This window comes from Cryptomeria japonica, chromosome 1 (genome assembly GCF_030272615.1).
Source record: "Cryptomeria japonica chromosome 1, Sugi_1.0, whole genome shotgun sequence".
NCBI classification, from domain to species: Eukaryota; Viridiplantae; Streptophyta; class Pinopsida; order Cupressales; family Cupressaceae; genus Cryptomeria; species Cryptomeria japonica.
In genome coordinates, this window is record NC_081405.1 from 261,167,682 (window position 1) to 261,192,792 (window position 25,111).

Genomic DNA, 25,111 nt, shown 5'->3' on the forward strand with positions numbered 1-25,111 from the left:
AACACTTCACATACAATTTTACATTTGAACAATTCAATATATCTCATATCCAAATAAATCCACATAAGCAATTATCATAATTCTCCTAATTTTGGTCCACACATAAAACATGCATCTTAATTTTATCCTCATAATAAGGTCCTACAAATCCAATAATGACATACATCATCTCCAATTTATCCTATTCTAGAATCCTATAGAGTTCTATATCATAAAGCATATAAATGAAGTATCAACATTCATCAATGTTATCTAATTCATGGAAATCATATAAGTTCTACATCTAGACATAGCTGACATATGTTAAACCAAGATTATCCAATCAATGGATCTTTTAGGATTTCAAATTCATAACACATCAAAATGTACACCACAAGGTGCAATAACTCTATAACTTGGTTCAATTACTTTTCTCACCAATCTATCTGCCTAACACAGTCCATTCTATTGTATTATATAGCATTTATTAATAGGGTCAAACATGGTCAACTAAGTTAATCAAAGCTTGGTTTGGGGAAGGCCTTACACCTTCATATCCTCTTGTTTTTGTTGTGTTTACTCTTTCTTCCCTGTCCAAATTGATCTGTTTGAGGTCCCTCCTAACTGGTGACTGCACCAGATTTCTTCATCATCCTCAATCCCCAACACCTTGACTTGTAGCACGAGGAATGAGTTACCTCAACTTTTTAAGTTTGAAAAACTCTTATGATTTTCACTATTTATTTCCTCATATCCCTTGAACAACTTAGTAAAGACTAGATTCGATATGTTCATACCTAGAAGAATTATCTTAATAAAAAGGTATAGACAAAGAGGGAAATAGAAGGGAATGACTTTCATGTCCTAATTTATTATAGCAGTTGAATTTACATAGCCACATATTCACATGCCATCTATAGTGTCCACACTTGAGTTGACTTTTATTTCATGCATGATAGACTTATCGAGATTCTTTATGATATTTTGGATTATGATTTTACACATGTTTCAGTTACTTGTTATGATGCTAGACTTTAATTGGACATATGCTATTTTGATGATCTATATGGATGATAACGCTATCATTATTGATGCTTTGATTTGATGGATATATGTGTTTCATGGATCATATATGCTTGATGGATTCTATATGCATTACTATGTTGATGGATTATTGATGGTTTATATTGATCATGGATTTGATGCTAATATGATTACACTAACCCTATTTCACGATTATGTATGATGAGTTGTTTAAGCGATGTGTTTTATTACTGTATGATCGCCTTCATGAGGGACGATGTCACATCACTCACAGCGAGTGGGATGTGTCGTTGTGACTTCCTATCACTTGATTGTTGTGATATATAATTATATACATATGATGTATCATTGCTTTGTGGTTGCAAGAATTGTAGGTACCGGGAACCGACTTCATCTGGCTCCACAAGTGTGAGTGTGTCTTTAAATCCCAATGGTATGTGGTTGAGAGATGACATGAGTTCCCTTCACATACTCTAGGTCTAAGTTTTTCACTTTGAGTCGCTAAAATCTTGGCGTAATTCGCCATGTCAGTTAGTGAGATGTAGTTTTCTTGGTGATTGTGAGTATGCTAGTTATTGTTGATTTGTTTGATGTGTTTATGTGCGATTTTATAATTAATAATGTTTAATTTAATTTATTGCATTATTGGCCTTTTAAGTATTTAATTATTTGATTTTAATGTTTATTTATTTAATGTTGATTTATGATTTATTCAATATTTGTTGTTTAATTTATATTGTGGTTTATTTATTTATTTATTATTTATGGTTTAATTATTTATTTAGTGTTTAATATTTGTTGAGGTTATTTATTTACTTTAGGAGCTTTTGAATTTATTTTTTAATCCCCATTTGGATTATTTAATCTATAGCTGATAGTCATTTGTATAGTTTAATTATTAATTATGTGAGGATGATAAAGTATCTTATAATATATCTTTTTACATCCCACTTATAATTATAAATATGTTTCATGTATTTTCCTTACCTACCCTTTATTCTAATTGCTTGATTTTGAGGCTAGGGTTTTGGTTTGGAGGCTTGGTTTTCTTTATATCCGGTTGCCTGAGCTTGTTGTCGAGTTACCATCTTTTGAATTTCTTCTGCAAATTTTACTTTGGGCTTGGATTTTGGCTTTTGGAGCTTGCTGGATTTTGTGTGGGCACTTCTACAACTTTCTTCCATCACTTCTAATCGAGGTTGGAGGTCTTTCCTTGAAATTTCATTTTCAGCTTATGTGTTTTCTCTATGTCTACAATGTCTGTGTGCGAGTACATTTTGGGGAAAATAATATTTGATATAGTTAGACTTTAGCTTGAAGAGAAATATTTCGTTGCATAAATTTTATTATATAGTTTGACATTAGAGAAATAAAATATATCTAGGTATTGATTTTTTCGTGAACACAAGACTCTGCACATTTTCTATTGTGATGAAATCTTGTCTCTTACCTATGCATGGTGCATTGAGAGTCTCGTATAAGAGAGTATTTTGATTCCTTCTCGTTTATGAATTGTTTTGTGAAGGTTTTGGTATTATTAGGTTTTCTATGAGTCTATGTGTGAAGTCTTGATTCCATAGTCATGAATGGCATTTTGATAAATAGTCTCTTCATAATTTTACCATTTGTGATTACATTTGTTTCATTCTTTTCAAATAGCATGGCGAATCAGTTGAGTTCTCTTTTGGGTCTTAAGATTGAGTCTATGAATTTATTTTGAAGTTGCAAATTCTTGTTTTCCAGAACCCTATCTGAGCAAAAGTGTTGAAACTACATATGCGCTAAAACCCAATGCATAAGTGTTGAAACCCTTCTCAAATGTGTAAACCAATGTTGCATATTCATGACCAATACTGGAAAATGTGCCATCTCTTATTGTTTGTGTTGTTAAATTTTGTGTATGCGACTTCATATTTTGTAGATGTGTTATAAGTATTGATAAATGCGTTGTTTGATTGGACATATGCACTGCATTGCTCAGCATATGCGCTAAACTATCCAATCTTGGTATTTTGATCAATTTACTCACTTTATTTTAGTTTTTTGGTTTTGGTGTCATACTAGAGGCATTTATGGAGGTCTGTTGATATTTGCTAGCTTTGATTTTGATCAGATTTGATGATCTTAGAGATTTTTGCTTCTATTTGATGTTATGCTTCCTTGTTGAGGTTTTGTGCTCTCTTCATGTTGATGATGAGCCATGATTGTGAGTGTTGTTCTATTATTGTTGAATCATCAAGTGAATTTACCTTGTTGTAGCCTTCATTTCATATTTGTGGCAGATTTGTATGGCCTTTTGTGGTCCTTGATGTATAAATTTTCTATGAGGCTCTTTATTGATTTACTTGGCATTGTTGCAATTGGATGATCATGCATGAGTTATGGCTGCATGATGGCACTTATGGTTTTCAGATTTACATGTTGATTATGAGCCTCTTGTTGAGATTTTATTTTAGGAACATGTTAGGGGGAGTGAGATTCCTTTTGATGACCAGGGTCATGGGAGATAGGCTTGCATGAGGTTCCTTGTAAGGATGCATGAAGTCTAGACCGCCAGGGCACATTGGAAGTTTACCATGATTGTAAATAAGTGACAACGTGATAATAAATTAGCAGGATGGGTAAATAATTCAATGATCAAGATAATGAATAGTTGAGACCCATGTCTTGATCCTAGGGAGGATGTTTTAGGATAAGCTTGGGAAGGCCACTGTGGTGGTAAGTCAATCTCTCCTTGATTCTCTCATAGGTTGAGTTGGCTCCACATGTCTATTGGGGTTATGCTTTGAAGGGTTGTGTTTCTATATTTTGGAGGATAGCATGTAATGAAACTCCACCCCTACATGTGTCCCCTTGTTGATTTGTAAATATTCCTTGTTGATGTGTATATATGACTTGATGATTTGTAAGCCTCTGGGAGTTTCTTCTTGCGATTGTTTTTGGTTGGTCCTTTCTTGAGAGTCCTTGTATTGTTTAGTCTTTTGGTTGTTAGGTGCCAACTTAGGTCTAGAGTGTGTGTTGGGACCTTGTGTCATCTCCTAGCATGGGGGGTGGTTCCTTTGGCTCCTAATGGTTGGGTAGTTGGTGCTTTTCAATCATTGGGATATTCTTTGGATTCTTCATGTGTGGATGAGGATTCTTCTCATTGTTGTAGCTTATGGATGTTTCTTGTAGCAAATTTATGTAATGGATATATTGGATTAATGAAATGTATTATCATGTAAAGATGTAGATGTATTAGGAAGAGTTATGCTCATGATGTATTATTTATGTAAATATAATTGTAATTGTATTGTATTTGGTATCTTAGGATTATGACATGATTTGTAATAATGAGACTATGACATGTATGGTGTTGATCTTGTATAGTGAAAGTAAAAAGGTTTTCATGTACTTAGATGTTTGTAATGGAATTTATACTTGAGATAGAATGGAATTCATGTGATGGGTCATTTGTATTAGTTTATATTCCATGGTTATCATCTAGTATGTAGATCAATATGTGAAAGGACCTTAAGGAAATGGAAAGACTATAATATAGGAGTTATGGTTGATTAATAATATCATGTTTAGTTGGTAATGTCATTCATTCATGTAGTTGCATTGGAAGTTAGGAAAGCATGCGTAGCATTTAGGATGGTTTGTTAAGGAAGCATTAAGATTTTTGCTTTATGCATTTGAAATTCATGTTAAAGGAAATGATCATTCTAGAAATTTAGATGCATGAGTGGCATGGATAAGATGAGTATGCTTATGCATTAGATATTGTGTTATCATTATCGACAGATAAAGATCATGTAGATAAAAAATGGTTAAGGGTTTAAGCACATTTGGATTTGATAGATAAAATGAACTTAAGAAAAGGAATTAGTCTTGCACTGAAAGAGTAAGTATATCATGTTAGCTAGATGATGGAGTAGAGTGCATCTCATAATGATTAAATAAACTAGTAGTTTGCATATCATAATGAAAGGAATTAATTGAGTGCATTTGAACATGATCAAGGAGTAAATAATAATAAATGTGGTAATCGAGAGAGTAGAATGTTATCGCTTAGGATATATGGTTAAGTAATGGCGTTAAGGTACCCTAGAGAGATAGTTGTAATGATTGTGATGTTTATTTCGCTTGTGTAATTAGTTAATGTGTTTATGATTCATGTTCATATTGATTAATGTTAAAGGATGTAATTATAGACAATGTTATGTGTTGCATTAGTTGTTATAAATAAATAAAAAACTCCATTTAGTATGTTAGATGCTTATTTTATCTAGGGTATTTTGGTGGGCATTACACCATCTTTGTTGCAAATATGAGTTCTTGTTGTCAAACTTGTTGATTCAAATGTCTTACTTGGTAGCATTCTTTAGTCTAGATGTGATCTAATATAATGCAATAACAGTGGGTTAGCTTTGTGATCATTCAGATGTGTGGAATCTATTTTTGGACATTTTAGAAGGCTTATAAACATGTATCATGAAGTTTTGAGAGCTTTGAAAAATTGACCTATATTAGGAGGGATGGTGAGATTATTGTTTTCAAGAATTATTCATTGCTGATGTATTTAATTATTTTTAATGGTCAAGCAATGAGTTTATGATCAGAATCACTAAGGATTCAAGATACTAATCATCATAGAGATTGCTGCCTTGTGCAAATATGGACTTCGGTATGGACAATAGGTGTGAGAAATCACATTGTTTGATATTTGAGGATTTCTTTATGAAGAGGTTATACATGTTATTTGGCCACCCATGTGATCACTATTTATCACTAGAGATTCAAAAAAATTTAAGACCCAAGGACTATAACTCAAAAGTGTAGATTAGTCATAATTGGGGTGATTCATATGTATTCAAGGATTGTACCAATATTAAGGTATATGAATATGAGGGAATTTTGTATTTGTTGCCACAGACTATGCCATATAGGGTAGCTTATTTACAAATTGTGAGATAGTTGACTAATTTTGATTTCTTCCACCTGAACTCCCAGCTTAATTAGTCCTTTTTGCCAAGAACTTTATGTTTTGGTGATTTTACAAATTCAACTAAACACAATGGTTTGATTAAGGAGAATCTTGATTATTATCATTTACCACTAGGTTATCCTAGAAATAATTTTGACCCATAGAATTTTATTGCAAATTCTAGAATGGCCCAAAGATTTGGGGCTTATTCTTATGTATAGTGGGTTCATGATTATTTGATAAGAAATTTTCCTAGGGATGTTGCTATGAAAAGGATTAGTAAGTGTATACCTGAAACGAGTGTTAGCCAATAAACAACATAGACAAGCAAGTATACCAATCAAACATAACAAAACAAAGATCTAAATGACAAAATTAAGATAAGTCATCCATCTCCTAAGATTGTTCCATTGTTCTCTATCTCCAAGGCTCCTCAAATCAAGGTGGCTCTCAACTTGGATGAGCACCTGGTCTCTAGGATGACTACCTAAAGAATGAGGGATATGTGACCAAAGATCTAAATGCAAAGAAACTAAGATCTCAACATGATATTGATATGAATTAGCTATGATATGGTGCAAGGATAATGATATTGATATGAAACTAAATTAGCATGAAAATAATATTAAGATGATATTAAGCTAGCATGGAAATCAAACTAACATGATATATTACTAACATTATATGCAAAACATGATAAATATATGCTATGATACTAATAAAATGATCTAATTACTATTATCAAAGAGAGGCTAAAATGCTTGATGAAATGAGACTATAAATTAGATCCATGAAGACTTGGATTGATGAATAATGAAGGAAATGGAGCCCATTTATAGAAGAAATGGGTCATTGGAGGGTTAAGATTGAGTAATCTTAACAAGGGTTAGGATTGAATGATCTTCAATCCTTGTGAGTTTTTCAACCCAGTCCTAGGCTAACAAGTGTCACCATGAGGAGGCTTGAGAGGAGATGTAAGAGGCATTAAATGCCTGAGAAGACATGGTGGTTACCTTGGTAGGTAAGGTTAGGGTTGAGTTATTGGATAATCCTTTTATCCAAAGGATAAAAGAATGTGCAAGGGTTAAATGGATAACCATGGTCAAAGCAATGAATGCTTGAAGAGACCCATGAGTGAAAGAATGGTTAAGTTAGAGGGACAGTCTATTACCAAGGGTTGAGGTTGAGTTAACAACTAATGGTTATTGAAGACTTTGGAGGTTAACTTGTTGGAGACACAAAGCCTTTAATGGTTTATGAAGACTTTGGGGGATTTTGAGAAGTGACATTCTCTTAAGGATTGTGTAAATTCTTAAGGGGGGGATTAGACTAATTAGGATAGTTTAGAAGAATCTAGAAGGGATTTAGGCATGCAAATGGATTTGTTAGGAGAATGCAAGTGGGATGATATTAGGATTTTTAATTAAAATAAAATGATTTATTTCAATTAGTAGGTCCAACTTGCATTTGTAGGGAAACATGAGTGGGAGGGTAATTTATAAATAAATATTGATTTATTTATATTAGAAGATGAATTTAATTAAATGTAAATTAAATTAAATTAAATGTGGAAAGGGGATTTAATCAGATAAATAGGATTTATTTAATTAACATAAGAAAGGGGAATTAATCAAATATTGAATTTTATTAATGGTTGGATCGAAGAAAATGGGATATTGATTAAAACTTAATTTAATTAATGGTTGGATAAATGATAATTAAACAATAAAATTCATTTAATTAAGTGTGCAGATTTAGGTGTCTACATTAAGTATAACAATATCATGGCTATTGAAAAATAGAAAATGAAGCATGACTCATCATATAAAGATGCATTCAGTAATGTTGAATATTTGGAAAGGAGATGTGAGATGATGTTGCAAAGGAAGATGAATTGGTAAGAGGTGTACCCTCTCATGTATTTGCAAAGTTGGGAGATGTCCTTGATGAATACTTAGTGTGACAGGTTCAAGATAAAACAGTTGTTTCTTTAGCCCACATGTCTCCTCAGCCCACTCTAGAGACTGTTTCCTCTGTTAATCCAGATGTTTTTCATGAAGAGGATGATGATGAAAATGAATTTGTGCCTATTATGACACCAGTTGTTTAGGAATATGAGAACCCTCAGGAGGGGGATAATATTGAAATTGAACCTTCAAATCATTTGTTAGATGATGTCAAGAATTTAGGTAGTAATAAGTTTATGTCTGATGATGCTTTTGTTAAGTCTCCAAAGTTTAGAGAATTTTTGTTAGAATTCAAGGGTAAGGAAATCAAAGAAAGAGAAAAGAATTTTAGGCTTGAGATGCATTAGCAATTGAGCTTGGAATTGCAAGAGAAGGTTAGAGAGGAAATGGAAAATATGACTCCTGAGAAGGGAAGGGCATTGCTCCATGAGGCTGGAGTTATGATTTTACCAGGGTCAGACATTAGTTCTACCTTTCCTTTTGATAATCTTAGGATGAACCAAAAGATGAATGTGAGCTTGAGCATTGAAGTCGTTGACAAAATTTATACTACATCTAGATACAATCCTGATGACCTCATGTTGTCTACTTGGGCATTATACCCACCAATCCAGAAACCAATAGTGGTGGATGATCCAAGTCAGATTTATGGACAAGTTTTTGTATATAGGTTGGAAGACATTGACCCAATGAAGTAGCAAATTTAATAATAAATGCTACTCAATTCACAAAGGTTCATGTTGACAAATTGATAAAAGAAAATGGTACCTACAAGCTTGAAAATGAACACCTCGGACAAGAGGTTGCTAAATTGAAAGACAAGGTTACCTATTTTCCTATTTCTTCTCATGAGGTGGTTGAGACAAGTGTCTTTTTGTAGGATAAAGGAAACCAGATGTATTGGAGATACAAAGTGAAAAAGGCACAGAAAAGAGGACAATTGGTTACAAAGTTAAAGACTGCCAAATTTAATATATCTTCTACATTTTTGAAAGACAGGTTTAATAAAATGGTTTCTCAGGTTGACAAATTTTGGAATGTTTATGTAAGGACATATAATACTCCCAAAGAACATGATCAATTATAGGGAAGGTTGGCTTCAGAACAGAAAAAGGTAGCTTCAAAAGACCATGTTGATGACAATACCTTAGCAATGATTGATGATTGGGTTAAAAGGCATGAGAAGTATCATCAAAATTTAGTTCAAGAGCTTGAAGAGTATGATCAAATGCAAAATTTCTCTTTCTCTTCATTATTTGGTGAAAATGGTGAAATCATGGAGAAAGACGAATGGAGGAATGAAATACATTAGGTGTTACCCCATGCATTGAGTTTTATTAGTGATGAACATAAGGGAATTGAGAATACAATTAGCCAGTTAAAAAATATGTTCATATTGGAGTTTGAAATGAGAGATTTTAACACATCATTTGTTACTTATGCTACCCAGGAATATGTTGACCATTTGTTTCATTTGAATCTATTCTTGACCTGGTCACTTTGAACAAATTAATTGTTGCTATTTTTTAGTAAAAATCATTTTACTTTTCTATTTTCCAACTGTTCTTTTTTTATCTTGTTGGTAGTATTTCTAAATGACAATGGGGCCACAAACACATTTCAACCTGCATTATGGTTATTTTTAGGTAGGAACCTTGTCAGGTCACCTAGATAATCGGTGTCTTATGGAGCCGAAACAAAAATCATGTGTAGTTGAAAATGATTACACAGTGATAAGGTTCCCCATCCATCTTGTTGTCAGTTTATTATTTGATGTAGGAGCAATGGTCTAGTTCTTACCGATTGGGCAGTTTTTAGTGGAATTGCTTGAGAGCGTGGCACTTCTTCATGTGTGAGTGTTTAGCATTGTGGTTTTGGTTTTATTCCCTTGTGTTCATGGTCTTTACCATGTTTGAGTTTCATAGCATTTTTCTTTGTTTCCAGTGAGATGTGGATTCTGGTAATGTCCTGGTTGATGTGTTCTTACCGGGTAGCCTGGTTGTATGTTGAGCGAAGATGATTCTGGGTTGCAGTTGATCTCTATGACTTGTGGATCATTGGAGATGTTTATTTGGGCCTTGGTTGGTATTCCTAGAGGTTTGTGCATCATTTTATGATTTGGAGATTGTTCTTAGTGATTTGAGCCAACATGTTACCATTGCACATTTCATGAACCAGTTGGTCTTTGGGCTGACTTGATTAAGTTGTAATTATTTGCAGATGGTATCAATGGAAGCTTGTGAATCATTGAAGAAAGGGAGAAGTTATAAGGTTGAAGAAAGAGCTTGAGATCGTGTGAAGATGTAGATTCGGTAAGACTGAGGCCAGAAGGCTGAGGTCTAGATTAGGATAGAACTGACATATTGTTACCGGAGGCCGACTTGATGTGTAGATGATCTATGGATCTTGTAATTGCTTTATAAGCATTGGTTGTATCTTGGACTATGATCCAGCATGTGGCATGTATAATTCTTCAGATTGTAATAAAAATTCATTCACATTGTTTACCGGTTATGTGTTTTGTGTTGTTACTAGTTGTTCTTCCTATTGTTTCTGGCACCTTGTTACCAGTATGCTTTGCATGGTTTATGTGTTTAGCTGCAAGGTTGGGTTGTCCTTCATTGGATATCCCTGCCTTGACTATGTCAAATGGTATCAGAGCTGGTTTGTGAACCTATTGTTGGAGGAGGACCCGGTTATGCATTGGTTGGTTGGAGAGAAGATTGAGGCAACTTGTCGACTTGTTCAGATCATCAAACGTGAGGCAGAGAAAGGTTTGTAGGTAGACTGCCGATCCTAGAGATTGAGCTTGAGGCAGTTAGTGGGTGGAGACTTGAACAGAATGTCGATTGAGGTAGGCTGTAGTTTGGACCGATAGATTGATATGGAGATGCAACCAGAAGTTGTGGTTAGATCATCGAATCCCTAAGGCAGTTGTAAGTATCTACTGATTGATCGTCAAACCAAAGCAAGTGATGGGACTCACTTTTCAATTAACCCCAAGAGTCTAATGTAGGAGCACTGGTCTAGTTCTTACCGGTTGGGTAGTTTTTCAGTGGAATTGCTTGAGAGCGTGGCATTTCTTCATGTGTGAGTGTTTAGCATTGTGGTTTTTGGTCCATTCCCTTATGTTCATGGTCTTTACCATGTTTGAGTTTCATAGCATTTGGCTTTGTTTCTAGTGAGATGTGAAATCTAGTATTGTCCCGGTTGATGTGTTCTTACTAGATAGCCTGGTTGTATGTTGAGAAAGGATGATTTCAAGTTGCGGTTGATCTCTATGACTTGCAGATCATTGGAGATGTTGCTTTGGACCTTGGTCGGTATTCCTGAAGGTTTGTGCATCATTTTATGATTTGGAGATTGTTTTAGTGATTTGAGCCGACATTATACCATTGCATGTTTCATGAACCGATTGGTCTTTGGGCTGACTTGATTGAGTTGTAATTATTTGCATATGGTATAAATAGAAGCTTGTGAATTATTGAAGATAGGGAGAAGTTGGAAGGTTGAAGATGGAGCTTGAGATCATGTGAAGATCTAGATTCGGCAGGATTCTGATCCGGTAGGACTGAGGCCGAAAGGTTGTGGTTCAGATTAGGATAGAACCGACAAACTATTACCAGAGGCTGACTTGATGTGTAGATGATCTACGGATCTTGTAATTGCATTGTAAGAATTATTTTTATCTTGGACTGCGATCCAACATGTGGCATGTATAATTCTTCAGATTGTAATAAGATTCATTCACATTGTTTACCGGTTGTGTGTTATGTGTTGTTACCAGTTGTTCTTCATGTTGTTTCTGGGACCTTGTTACCAGTTATCAGTATGCTTTGTATGGTTTATGTGTTTAGCTGCAAAGTTGGGATGTCCTTCAATGGATCTCCCTACCTTGACTGCATCATTATTTCTTTGTTATCTAATTTGTTCCACAGTTTGTTTGAGAGGTGCTACATGGATTTGAAGAGGACACATCACCAAAGGTTTTGTTCCTTTTTATTGTTTGAATGCAATTTCTTTCCTCAACAACTTACTAATATTCTATTTTTTTATTTTTTTAAAAAGGCAATAGCTGCGTATTTAATTAAATATAATATAAAAGTTAACAAAATACCAGCTTAGTGATATTCTATTACGATTTGGAGGATTTTGCTATTGAATTCAGAATATTTTGCAAATCTGATTGTTTTTGCATTCCCTGTCCTATAAAGGGAATACCAAGACCATTTTCAAGGGGGTTCTGAGATGAATTTTTTGTAAGGGAGGGTACACAGTAGTTTGTTTTGAATAGAATAGAAATGAATATTGAATTTTGAGTATTTCCTTGAATTGTATCAATCATTTAAAATATTAATGAAAATCACTTTCATATTATCTCCTATTTGAGTATTTCAATTTATATGTCTGGTTATCAAGGATAATTAAGTCTTGTCTTCATGATTTCATGGATGTGTGATCGAATTATAAGTTCTCTCAAGTTTAGGGATCAATTTTTTTTGTTGCATTGGAATTAAAATTAAAGGATTTAATTAGTGATTAATAAGAATAGTATGGATTGGATATCAATGAGAATTTACTGCAAAGCATGAATGCATAGGTGGAATGGTTAGATCTGGAATGGTTCACTGAATGTTTCAATTCTAGTATTCAAATCTTGTTACCCTTGGATTATGCACCGATCTTTGCATAGGTTTGTTTCACGTTAGAAACCACTCACAAACCAAATAATCTTTTACTTTCATGTTATTAGGAGTAGGTTTAGATTAGTTATGTTCTCAATGATTTTCAAGATTAGTGGGATTGTGCATGAAAATGGTAATATGTAAAAAACCCATCATTCAAATGTATGAGAACCATCCACATTTAAAGGTCTATAATTTGTTGTTCGAAATAATTTTAGTTCAAGTCTACAAGTAGGAACACCCTCGTGAGTCTTGTGCAACTCAAAGTGCATAAGGCTTTCTATTGCCTTATTTGTTAGGTTTTTCTTGTCCTTAGTTTGTTGATAGTGTAAGATCCTTGCCTAAATCAACCTATCCCATTGTTTAGGTATTGCATATCATCCTTAGAATTGAGGGTTGCAAGAAAAAATACCAATAGATACTAAAGAAGGATATGCTATAATGAAACTTATTCATACTTGACCATTTTCATTCACAAAATTGGGATTAAAGATCACAAAGGTGTCATCAACATTATCATACAACAAGTTAACAATAATAAACACTTAACACCATGAAACACCTCCAATAATGTTTTGCATTCATTTTTCAAAGTTGTACAACTCAAAATTCTTGTTCTACCAAAAAATCATAAAAACCAAAAGTCCTTTACAATGCCATGAAATATCATTATATAGATTTCTAGAATAGCCACTTTGCATTTGTAACTAACTTTCGTTGTTAGGTTAATAACTAACTCATTTTCGCATGAATAGAATCGAGTTATAAACCTCTGAACTTTTTCACAAAAAGAATTAATTTATTAACTATTACATTTTTGCACAAAAAGAGTCAACCACTTAACTTTGACCAAAATGTGACCAAAGGTCACGACCACAAAAATAAAGAAAAAAACCATGACCTTTTACAACTAATTACAATGAAGAAAACATCCAATGAGAATCCAAAATTATGCCTCAATGTTGCTTTTAGCACCTCCCAAAGAATCATCCTAATTTATAGTTTTCTCTTTCCGAACTGAAGACTTAGGTTTTAAATCTTTGTATGAGTTAAGGGTCTCCATCATAGATTTGTACTTAGGAATAACCACGTTGTTCATTTTTAGCTTAGAAGTGGCTTGATTATCATGGATATCAAGTAACTCCTGATGATAACTGGATATATCACAAGCATCCAAAGTGATCGAAATAACACTCAACCTCTTCATCACATCAACACCAAAAACCTGTTTGTTTGCCAACTCTATATTGATTTGTCATCAAACTTACTCAGGAGAATTTGAGAATCCTTTTGCTAAAAATTATCTTTCACTAATAAATCTGCAATGATGGTCATGCGATCATCTCGTATTTTCATTTGTATCTTCTCACAAGTTTTCACCAACTTTTCATACTCAATCAAATTTTGATTGATATTCATAAGCTTCTAGGTTATGCTTTTGTACCATGCATTTGACTAATTATATTTTGCATTGATAAAAAATTTCTCAATAATAAGTATATTCATTTCTATCTTAGACATCTCTTAGAATTCCTTTGGTATACCTTGCGAGGTCAATTCTTTCTCTTTGACATTTTCAACTCATTTGTTATCTCTTGTTCCTGAAGATTAACCTTTTCATAAATTTCTTTTGCTTTGACTATGAAATCTAAAGCTTGGGCTTTCATTTGTTTCATCCATCCCTCGATCATCCTATACTATAAGATTGATACTTATGTATATCTTCAATAGCTCTCTTCTCGATAATACCTTCAAAACATGTAAGTGGTGATTGTTGACGGGTGTTTTGACACACTCACCAACAATCAGGTAGTTTATGCAAACACTCACCACCTCTCCTGAAAAGCAATAAGTTCTGAGAAACTAACTAATCCAAGGTATCTATAGCCAGGTCTCGATGGTGATGGGTAGCCCAATGGTTGATGTGGTTATACCTATAAAGGGGCCTGTTGGTTGGAACTAGATCTCGCTGGCTATGGGTAACTGCACTTCCTTTCTTTTTGTATTTTTATGGTTTAAGATCTTCTGGGAAATAAAATGTGAAGTGTAAAGGGAAACAAGAAAATAACAATAAAGACCAATATAATGACAACTCAATGAACTACTCGATTAGTTCCCTGCAATCCAAGCAATTATCAAATATTATCTAAGTTAGCATTCAACAACAGACCTCCAGAAAACTTGCAAATTCATCAATTTCACAAATTTATGGAAATAAAATCATCAACAATATGGCCTATCACAATAATTCTCATACACCACTAACGTGTGCAATATGATTCATAAAGTGATAAACAAAAAAGATTAAACCAAGTTGCTAACTCCAAATAATAGACATTACCAAATTACACAAACAATTTGGTAGAATATAAATGTAGATCAGGCAATCTACAAGCTGCTTCTCATATTAATATCAATGAATGTATAATGAAAATAACTCAAACTTCTTAACAATCTGCAAAATATTCTAAAAATATCTAAGTAGGCCACAAATCATCAATTTGGGACCCTTACAAATGAATCCAACTTCTCAATTTATAGAAGTTCTTTACCCTACTATCTAGGAAATAACTCTATTCTAAATTAAGAACTGAGCCTAGAAGTCGCAGTTAACTTGCAAGTTTCTACCTTGACACTCCACTTAACAACTACGAAATGGGGACTACGTGAGCACTATGAAAACCCTACTAGGTGAGCCCTGTTTTCATAATCATGCAGAATTTCTCTCAAAATTGAAACTCGAGTAGGAGCCGCAGTTAAAATACAAGATTCAAGGATTTATAAAAAGCTTTGCTATCTTTAGCAATTGTGTGCTTATCCTTTATTTCTTGATAAAATCTCTATAATTATCAATTATACATGCAACTGCTTGAATCGGAGGATCTGCTACATGATTAACTCTAAACTTATACTTCTTCAAAACTTCATCTACATGCATTCTCCCCTCCTCCAACTCTTTCACTGTGTGTGCCACCTCTTGACATTGAATAATCAAATACATGTATCTGTCCATAAGGGTGACATCAAACTGGACTGCGGGTCCTAGGTGTTGTACCTCATATGCATCCCACTGATTCAAAACTTGCTGCTGGATTCCTGTATCAGCTAATCCGAGGCCAAGAGGTCCTAGCATATTCTTTACAAAATTATCATATGACAAAATTTCCCTCAAGAGAGGGTCTCAAATCTCGGTCATATCCTTGATATATTGCTGAAACATTTCAATCTTCTGCTCCAGGATGTATCCATAAGACTACAAGTTTCTATAGTTGTCACCCCCTAAGTGGTCTTCCTTTATCATCGTTTCTTCACCTAGCTGCAATATCTTTTTCAAAACTCGGTACTATTTATTGAAAATGTTTGACTTTCGTTCCTATTGTGTGGAACAAGAAGCCAAAGCTCCACCTACCTGTATCACCTTACGATATATTTCCATAGTATCTTGCAAAAATAATCTTATTTTGGTCGTATTTACTTGGGCCCATGACTTGGCTACAGTGGCAACCTGCCTCACCTCCATTAACGCTTTTACTTCTTCCTCTGGCAGCGATGAGGTAGAAGGTACATCATCAGTTTTGCATGATTCCAGGGGTTTTCTCATTTCAATCAACACCTGCTTATACTATCCTAGTTGTGCTTTGAGTTCCATGTTAGAAGTATGTTCCTTCTCTACATGTCCTCTAACAATGCTCGTGGCTAACTCCAAAGTATCTAACTCCCCACACTTGGTTTGTTTGCCAAAATTTATCTATGATATTTGGTATTTGGGAGAAGCTTTTCCCTTAGCCTAAGATGGAACTACCACATCTGCAATCACTTCACCAAAACTAGTTTTCGATAGGTGATGAACATTTTTCAGCTTCTTAGCCTTTGGTGACTCCTCGGTGATTACCTATTGTAGAGTGACCTTAGGGAGCTTTGCTTTCCTCTTTTTCTTCCCAAAGGTAAATTATAGCCATTGCAGTAGATCTTCATCCTTGTCACCTTGATGCGACACTATATCCACAGTTATAACATGAACCTCTGCCTGCTACTCTGCTTTCATTTTCCTGGGATCTTGAGGTGGTATAAATTGATGAGCTAGATTGGTTTGGAGAGCTTGTTGCTTGTGTAACTCTCCTAGTTTGCCAATGACCTCCTCATTAAATGTTATTTCTTCATCATCTGCCTCTGTTTGCCCCTTCTCGACTACTATATCCTTAAGAAGGTCCTCTTGATCTTTAGGGGTGAAAATAAATCTTTCATTCAATATGTCTTCTGCCTCATCCCCTTCTTGCTCGCTTCCTAGCGGTCGTTGCTGCTCAAGATCCTCTTCCTCCTGAGCCAAATCAGACTCAATGTTTCTAGCTTTTATTCCTTCAATGGTAGACCTGAATCCTTGCACTCCAGGCTACTCTACGGGTATATTGACTAGTGGTGGTGCAGGGGCATTGGTGCCAAGAGCATGTGTGGCATCTGTCAAAGGTGGTTGAGTGGGTATCTCCTCGATAATTCCTATATTTTCTACTTGTTCCTAGGTACCCTCTCCTTCAGTGCTCCCTATAGCCATCCTCAGTGGGAGAACTTTGGCAAGTGCTACTGCTCCTAATCCATCGGTCACTCCTAGGTCCGCAACCTTCTTTAATAATTCAAACTCCCTCATCTTTTCTTGGAGTTTCTTCAATAAGTCCTTAGTGCTTTCTTGAGGTTTTTCTTCTTCACCTGGATTGGTGGACATATTTTGCCTTGAGGCTGACCTTGTCTTTCGAGCATACTCCTTATGACTCCTTCACTGAGGTAGCCCTAAAGTGGATTCCTTCTATTTCGCCATTGAGACACTGGGCCTTAACCTTTGGCATAACCATTGCTTGGTCCTATCGATGACCACTTGGGAGATCTTTTCCATATTTGTGTCTTCATTTGTAGACCATTTTATTAGGGAGAGGGACCTTTTATCTATCCCTGATTCCCTATAAACTGGATCAAGTAACTCCTCGTCATCTCTAAGTTCTTTAGGGAGGTTGGTCTCAATTCCAAAATCTCTTACCTGTGGAACAGATAACCAATTATAGTTTTTCTCCCTAACCTCAAAACTGTCTTGCAAGTTAGCCCAAAAGTCCTCCAAGCTGGGCCTGTGCCCCTCATATGCCTTAGGCATAACTTGCTTAAGTTTCCCATAGGGATCATAAAATTCCCTAGCATGATCATATTCCTTCAATTTTAAATCTTGAAGCTCTTATTCTTCCAACTTTGCTACTTGTATTTTAGAATAGGCAAAGTACCTAATAGATACTAAGAAATCAATACTTGTTTTATGCTTTGATGATAGAAGTGACTAGAGGCCTACAAGTTGCCTTACATATTCTAGCAAAATTATCCTATCATTACAATATTGAGGCAGCATTGGGTTCCATGTGAATCCACTAACCCTGATGTAAGTGGAGTGTGGGTTTTGGATGAACCAACATGCCCACTCTCGGATGATAGCCATGGCCTTTGGGCTAATCCGATATCCCGCATCTCCTATCAATTTAATTATTATTGGGAAGATGAAGGCATCATTCACTCTCTTGAAATGAGTCTTTGCATTGGCTAGAGTGAGTTGAGCATAATACTCCCATATCTTCTTATGTCCTTCCTCCTCTCCTAATTGACCTTCTACTTGTAGCCCTGGGAACTTTCCAGCTCTAGCAGCTACCCAGATGACATATGGCGTGAAAAAGAACTTTTGAGTATGCTAGACTTCTTTCATATGCTTACAGATATTATCAGAGAGGATCTACGGCCAATCGAAGTATTGTTTTCCTATTAAACTAGTGCTCATGAATTGGAACATCCAGGGTTGAAAATGCTTGCAATCCAGCTTGCCAAAGCCCTTGTTGAGCATAATGATTAAGTCTCTTTGAGGCTCTTTGAAGTCTACCCTTAGGATCTCCGTTGCCTTGAGCCCTATCTTTCTCTCTTCTTCTAACCAGTTTGTATTCATGTACCTCTTACTAGCTGATGTCTTGTCATTCCATGCCTTTAGGGCCTCTTCTTCAGTTAACAAAAATAATTTCTCTCTGCTTGGGATTCCAAAGACGAACCCAAGCATATCTGGAGACAAGTCTATGACTGTCTTTCCTTGTGCATCTGTGCACTTTCTAGTTTTTGGGTTATAGAATGGGGCAATGGTCATTATGAATGCTGGTGCCTGTACTGACTATGGGAAGACAGTAGCTTCAACTAGGCCAGACCTCTTGATTCTCCAATGGAGGGCCTCTAGACTATGTTTGTCCAATTGAGTCTTGATATCTTCAACTTCTATATGGCCAATTTTAGTATCCATGACCCATCTGATTTGATCCTCTAGCTTTGAAATGTAGACCTGTCCTTGATAATGGTATTTCATGGTGGCTGGGAGTCTATCAATTTATTTGCCTCTTTTGCTGGAGGATGAGTCCATCTAACCACTCGAACATACAAGAAAAACGCAAATCTTCAATTTTTGACAAGCATAAAAGTTGATTTACCTCAGGACTTCGGGGTCTCGGGATAGGCATAGGTGAAGAAGCCCAGAACTTTGGGGTTTCAGGGTTTTGGGCTTATGTTGTGTGCAAAAGGAATCCTAGAACTCTGGGGGTCTGGGGTCATAAAAACCAACTACCCAAAACCCCGAGGGTCCGAGGTTTTGGGGCTAAGAAACTAGGGCATGCAAAAACAAGTGAAGCGCAAAGAAAAACAAACAAAAAACAAAAACAAGGAGAAAAAACTAAACTAAAAACCAACAACAGGGGCAAGAAAATTCACCAACCTGATGAAACAAGATGCCCAAAAATGCCAAGGAAAACTCAGAGGTTCGGAGATTCACAACTTGGAGCTAGGGAGGAAGAGTTGTGGATGCACAAATTAACTTTAAAATTCCATCATCTCTATTTATAGTTCCCCCCAAGTTCATCTGTACGAAGGTGTTAAACATGACCTCGAGACTCTGGGGTCCCAAGATTCCGAGCTCTACAAAAAGGAACACCCTACACTGGAACTCCAGGGGTCCGAGGTTCCGAAGCAAGAAAAAGGAGGCCTCAACCTCGGGACTCTGAGACTCTAGAGTTCTGAGGTCAAAATAAAAGGGACCTCGGGACTCTGGAGTTCTGAGGTCAAAAGTAAAAGCGACCTTGGGACTCTGGGACTCCAGAGTTCCAAGGTCAAAACCAAAAGTGACCTCTGGACTCTGGGATTCCAGAGTTCCGAGGTCAAGAGAAAAAGCTACCTCAAGACTCTGGGACTCCAGAGTTCCGAGGTCAAAACCAAAAAAAGAAATCAAAGGGAAAACAAAGGGGACCCAAATTTCGACTCAAGGAGACTTATTGGGAAAAAGGTATGCTAGGCATAACAAATGGCAACTATCTGGGAAAAATTTAGAACTTCAGAATCTCTGGTTAACCCAACACCTAAGGTTATTATCATTCAAAAGGATGCATAAGAGTAAAAGATGAGTGAAGCAATGAACAAACAACCAAGAAGAGAAATAGACATGATTAACTCTTAAGTGTGTGTGTATGATTTGTTACTCCATCATTTCAATAATGCAGATAATCAGAGGAAACTAGGCAGAAGCTACATAGATGAAGTCATTAACTATGATTCATGCAAGGTCATCCTCGGCATAGCTCTGCTGCCAGTTGGGCATCTATAGCCTTGATAGAGATACCTCTGGTTCTTGTCAAACAGTGTTCCACTGCCAGCCAGGCGTCCATAGCCCTGGTGGAGGTTATTTGAAACACCCATTTGAGTTGCTTTAAGGGGATCATTTCTTTTCTTTAGCTCTCTTTTTTTTTGGAAAACATTATAGGATATAGAGAATGACTTCTTTCTTCAATAACCTTTTAAGAAACTTTCAAACATTGAAGTTCGATAACTGGGTTGGGAGCTACGATGGATAACATGAAACACCTTGACTTCAGATTTTTCACTTGAAAACCAGTTTACCTGATATCTTACAAAACTTTTTGATGTATCTTAATGTGATCATGTGCTGAGTTTATCAAGCTAGCCTTTTCAAATTTAAAGTCAAAGCACAAATCATATTTAAACAATTATATACCACTTTAAATGAGTATAGACAAAAGTTTCAAAATTAACCAAATGACAATGAAGTCATAAATAGCAGAGAGTCAAAGTCTCTCAGAATTTGGCAAGATGTTATGCAAAGGATACCTTCCTTTTAGAATCTTTGAGAACAAAATATGTATATCCCAACTCAAAAAACAAAAAGAACAAACAAGCAAAAACACAAGGGAAACCAGCATGCAGCAAAAACAAAAACTCAGAAAAAATGAAGCAAAAAAAAAGAAAAAAAGAAAACAACTAACTACTATTTACAACAAGTCAAGCTTTATTGAGGATTTAATTGAAGTAATGCTTGAGGAACTGACCATTGATGGGCAATGGTACCAATTCTCCAGTCAAAGAGCTTAACCTAAAAGTGTTCTCACCTAAAATTTCAGCTATTTGTTAAGAACCTAACCACAACCTTTCAAACTTGTGATGATCACCTTTCTTCTCCTTGGCTTTGTCCCATAACAGGACTAGGTCAGAGATCCGAAAAGCTTTCACCTTGGCCCTTTTATCAAACCATTGCTTAACAACAACTTGGTGCTTGTCAAAGTGTTGTAGCATATTAATCCTTTTTTCATCAAGTCTTCATAAATTTAAGAGGCGGACCTCTACCTGATCCTCAATGTCAAGTTCTTTCATTAATTGGAGGACCGGTATTTGTAAGTTATTTAGGAAAATAGTGGTCTGTCTGTAGACAAGGTAATATGGAGAAGTTCCCAAGGTGACTTTTACTCTAGTTCGATCATCCCATAAGGTGTATCTCAATTTATTATGCCAATCCCTGGGGTTTTTCTCAAGTAGCTTCTTAATGAAATCTAGGATGTTCTTGTTCATGGATTCAGCTACTCCATTACCTTGCGGGTAATAGTTGGATGAAAATTTTAATATCACTTTATATTTGTATGACCATTGCATCAACTATGCAAAAGTAAAAGTAGGAACATTGTCACATACCAGAGCGAAAGGCATACCAAACCTGGTGACGATATGCTCTTCAATAAATTTCAAGACCACCTTAGCAATAGCGTTCTGACATGCAATGACTTTTGTCCATCGGGTACAATAATTCGTTGTTGTAAGAATAAACTTATGTCTTGCAGATGAGTTAGGATTAATCACACCTAGGAAATCCAGTGCCCATTGAGCAAAAGGTCTTACCTTGAACACTGGTTCGAGAGGCATAGTAGGATTTCTTTCTCTAGAGGCTGCAGTTTGGCACATATAGTAGTGACGAACATGCTCATGAGTATCCTTAAATATGCTAGGCCAATAATATCCAACCTTCAAGATTTGATGTGTAGTGGCATCTACTGACCCGTGACCTGTATGATATTTCCTGTGAAATTCCTCAATCATATTATGGGCTTCTTGATGATCAAGGCACCGAAGGTAGATACCTTCATAATTCTTTCTATAGAGTGCCAAATCCTTGATCATATAATTTGCACTTTTGAGCCTTAATGCTCATCTTTGGGTGGTTTTCAACCCTTCAGGACACCTATTATTCAGCAATATAAATACCAAATTTGTGTACTAGGGGTCCTGGGTGAATGACTTCAACATATACTATTGGCACTAGATTTGAGGGATGTTGGTCACCATGGTCTGAGATAATCCTTGGGCTCAAACCAACTTCATTGGATGCATCTCTAAGTCAAATTCTTGCAATATTGCCATCTATTTCCCTTGACGCTCTCCCAGTTCGGACTGCATGAGTAGTGACTTCACTACTTGGTCAGGGACAATCACATAAATTTTACTTCTCAGGATGCAATGCCTAAACTTCTTGACTACTCTTACCAATGCAAAGACTTGTTTTTCAAGAGAACAATATCTAACCTCAACACTTTTAAAATGAGAGCTCATAAATGCAATAGGTTTCTCATCCCCTGCTTGCCTCTGCATCAAGACAACTGCTCCTGAGTGTAGCGAAGCAAAAGAATATATGTAAAATGGCAGTGCGTAATTAGGGCTAGTTAGCACAGGAGCTTCGGTGATGGATTTCTTGATCTACGAAAAAACCTCTTTTGCTTTAGTTTTCCATTCGACCTTAGCATCCTTCTTCATCATTCCATTCAATGGCTTGACTATTTCTGCAAACCCAATAATAAACTTTCTAACAAAATTGATCTTCCCAAAGAAAGATCTCATCTCCTTTTTACTGTCGAGCATTTGTAACTTCAATAGTGCTTCTACCCGATCTGGGTCTATAGATATCCCCCTCTCAGAGATTACGTGGCCAAGTAGCTTTCCTTTAGCCACTCGAAACACACATTTCTTGGGGTTAAGGGAAATACCATATCTTCGACATCTCTCCAGTACCTTTTGGAGGTGGTCTAGGTGGTCTTCTCTGACCTTGGAAAATATCGTCAAATTGCCCATATAGATAATAATGTATTTTCCAATCAGTTCCTTGAAGGTTGTATCCATCTCTCATTGGAAGGTTGCCCCAACATTAATCAACCCGAATGGCATTCTTTTGTACACATATGTTCCCCACTTCATCGTGAACGTTGTCTTCATACAATCCTCATAGTTCACCAATACCTGGTTATATCCTGAATAACCATCTAAAAATGACATCATTTGCGAACCATTTACTATTTTTAATACTTCATCCAAAGAAGGGAGCGGGTAATTATCTTTCTCAAAGGCTTTGTTGAGATTGCAAAAGTCCATGCAAAGTCATATTTCTCCATTCTTTTTTCACACCGGTACCAAATTAGCAACCCAAGTAGAATGTCGTACCGGAAAGATAATCTTAACGGACAGTAACTTTTGTACTTCCTTGAAAATCAAGGGTTCTCTTAGTGCATTGACCGAACGTTGTTTTTGTCGGAATGACTTTATGTTAGGTTTTAGGGGAATCACATGGGTGATGATCATTGTATCCAATTCCTTTAAATATTCATACCCCCATGCTATTATATCGATGAACTCTTTCAAGATCTGTATCAGTTTTTCTCTTTCATTTTGAGTGCAAATTTTCCCAATATAGACAATCCTCTCTTGTCCTTCTGGACCAATATTATGGGGCTCATACTTCCCAACATCTGAATCTATCATTAGTTTCTCTTTTACTCTAGGGTCTGAATCAAAAAGTCTCTCTAGGGTGACCATCCCTTTAGGAATAATGTTAGTTGGTAAATCCAAAATATCAACATTACCTTCAATATTAAGATCATCCAATTTGTCTTCCTCATCAATAATTTGATCTTCAAAAGCCCCTGAATTGGCAAGAAAGGCTAGAATGTGGGCATCATCCTAGAAGACTTGGAAGTGTTTGATATTATCAAGTATAGCAGGTATAGAGATTAATTCTACCGAGAACTTCTTTAAAGGGTATTGGCTTACTGGTTCTAATGTACTGGCGGCTATGGCCAGCGCATCAGGTATTCTGTTGACTTTCCTAGATACCAGTTGAATATCAAAAGCATCAAAATCCTCAGTGAGATCCCACACTCTATTCTGATATGCTCTTAACCTTTTATCATGGCACACATATTGGCTTTGCACTTGTTTGACTACCAGCTCAAAATCTCCTTGCACCTTTAAACACTTTACCCCCTTCTTATGAGAAAACAATAATCCTCTAACTAAGGCTTCATACTCCATCATGTTATTAGTACAAGGGAATTGAAGTCGATAAGAAGCTAAAAGGGTTTTCCCTTTTGGGTTAGTTAACTCTACGCCTGCTCCACTGCCTTGTTTGGATCTTGACCCATAGAACTTTAAAAACCATATTTCATCTTTTGGTCTCTTCACATTCTTCACCTTTGGGTCAATAATCAGGTTAGCTTCTGGAGGAGATTGTTGCTTCTCAAACTTGAGGCTTTGTGATAATTGAGGTTGTTCAATTTCTGGTTGCATAAACACTACAGTAGTGTTAGGAACAACCTATTCAGATTGAGGTTGAAGTTTAGATTGTGTTTCTTCTTTCTTTGGCTCAAGAGGAATATCTTCCTCTTCATTTTTAACAATCTCGACTGCAAGAATCTCCTGGTTGTATTCTTTACATAAGGTAGTCTTGTGTACAGGGTCAATTGTTTGGTGCTCTAATCCTTCACAAGTTAGACCTTGAACTTCCTCCATATTGATGGTATGATCAACTTCTTCGTATGGAACTAGACTCATCAACTTCATAATCTCATTCTGACATGGGATACATGAAACTTCTGAGTGCTCCTCATGATGTATCCAACACCATTTCGGAAGCAACAACTCTTGTATCTTCATAGTGTCTCCCAATAAATACATTCCTTGTTGTACTGTTGTAGCAAACTCTTTGACCCACCTTCTATATGTGGTCTTGTCTGCTTGAAATAATTGAAGAGGACCTAGTGCGGAGAAAGTAAGAATCTCATTGACCCTGTAAACTCTTGGGCTTACTT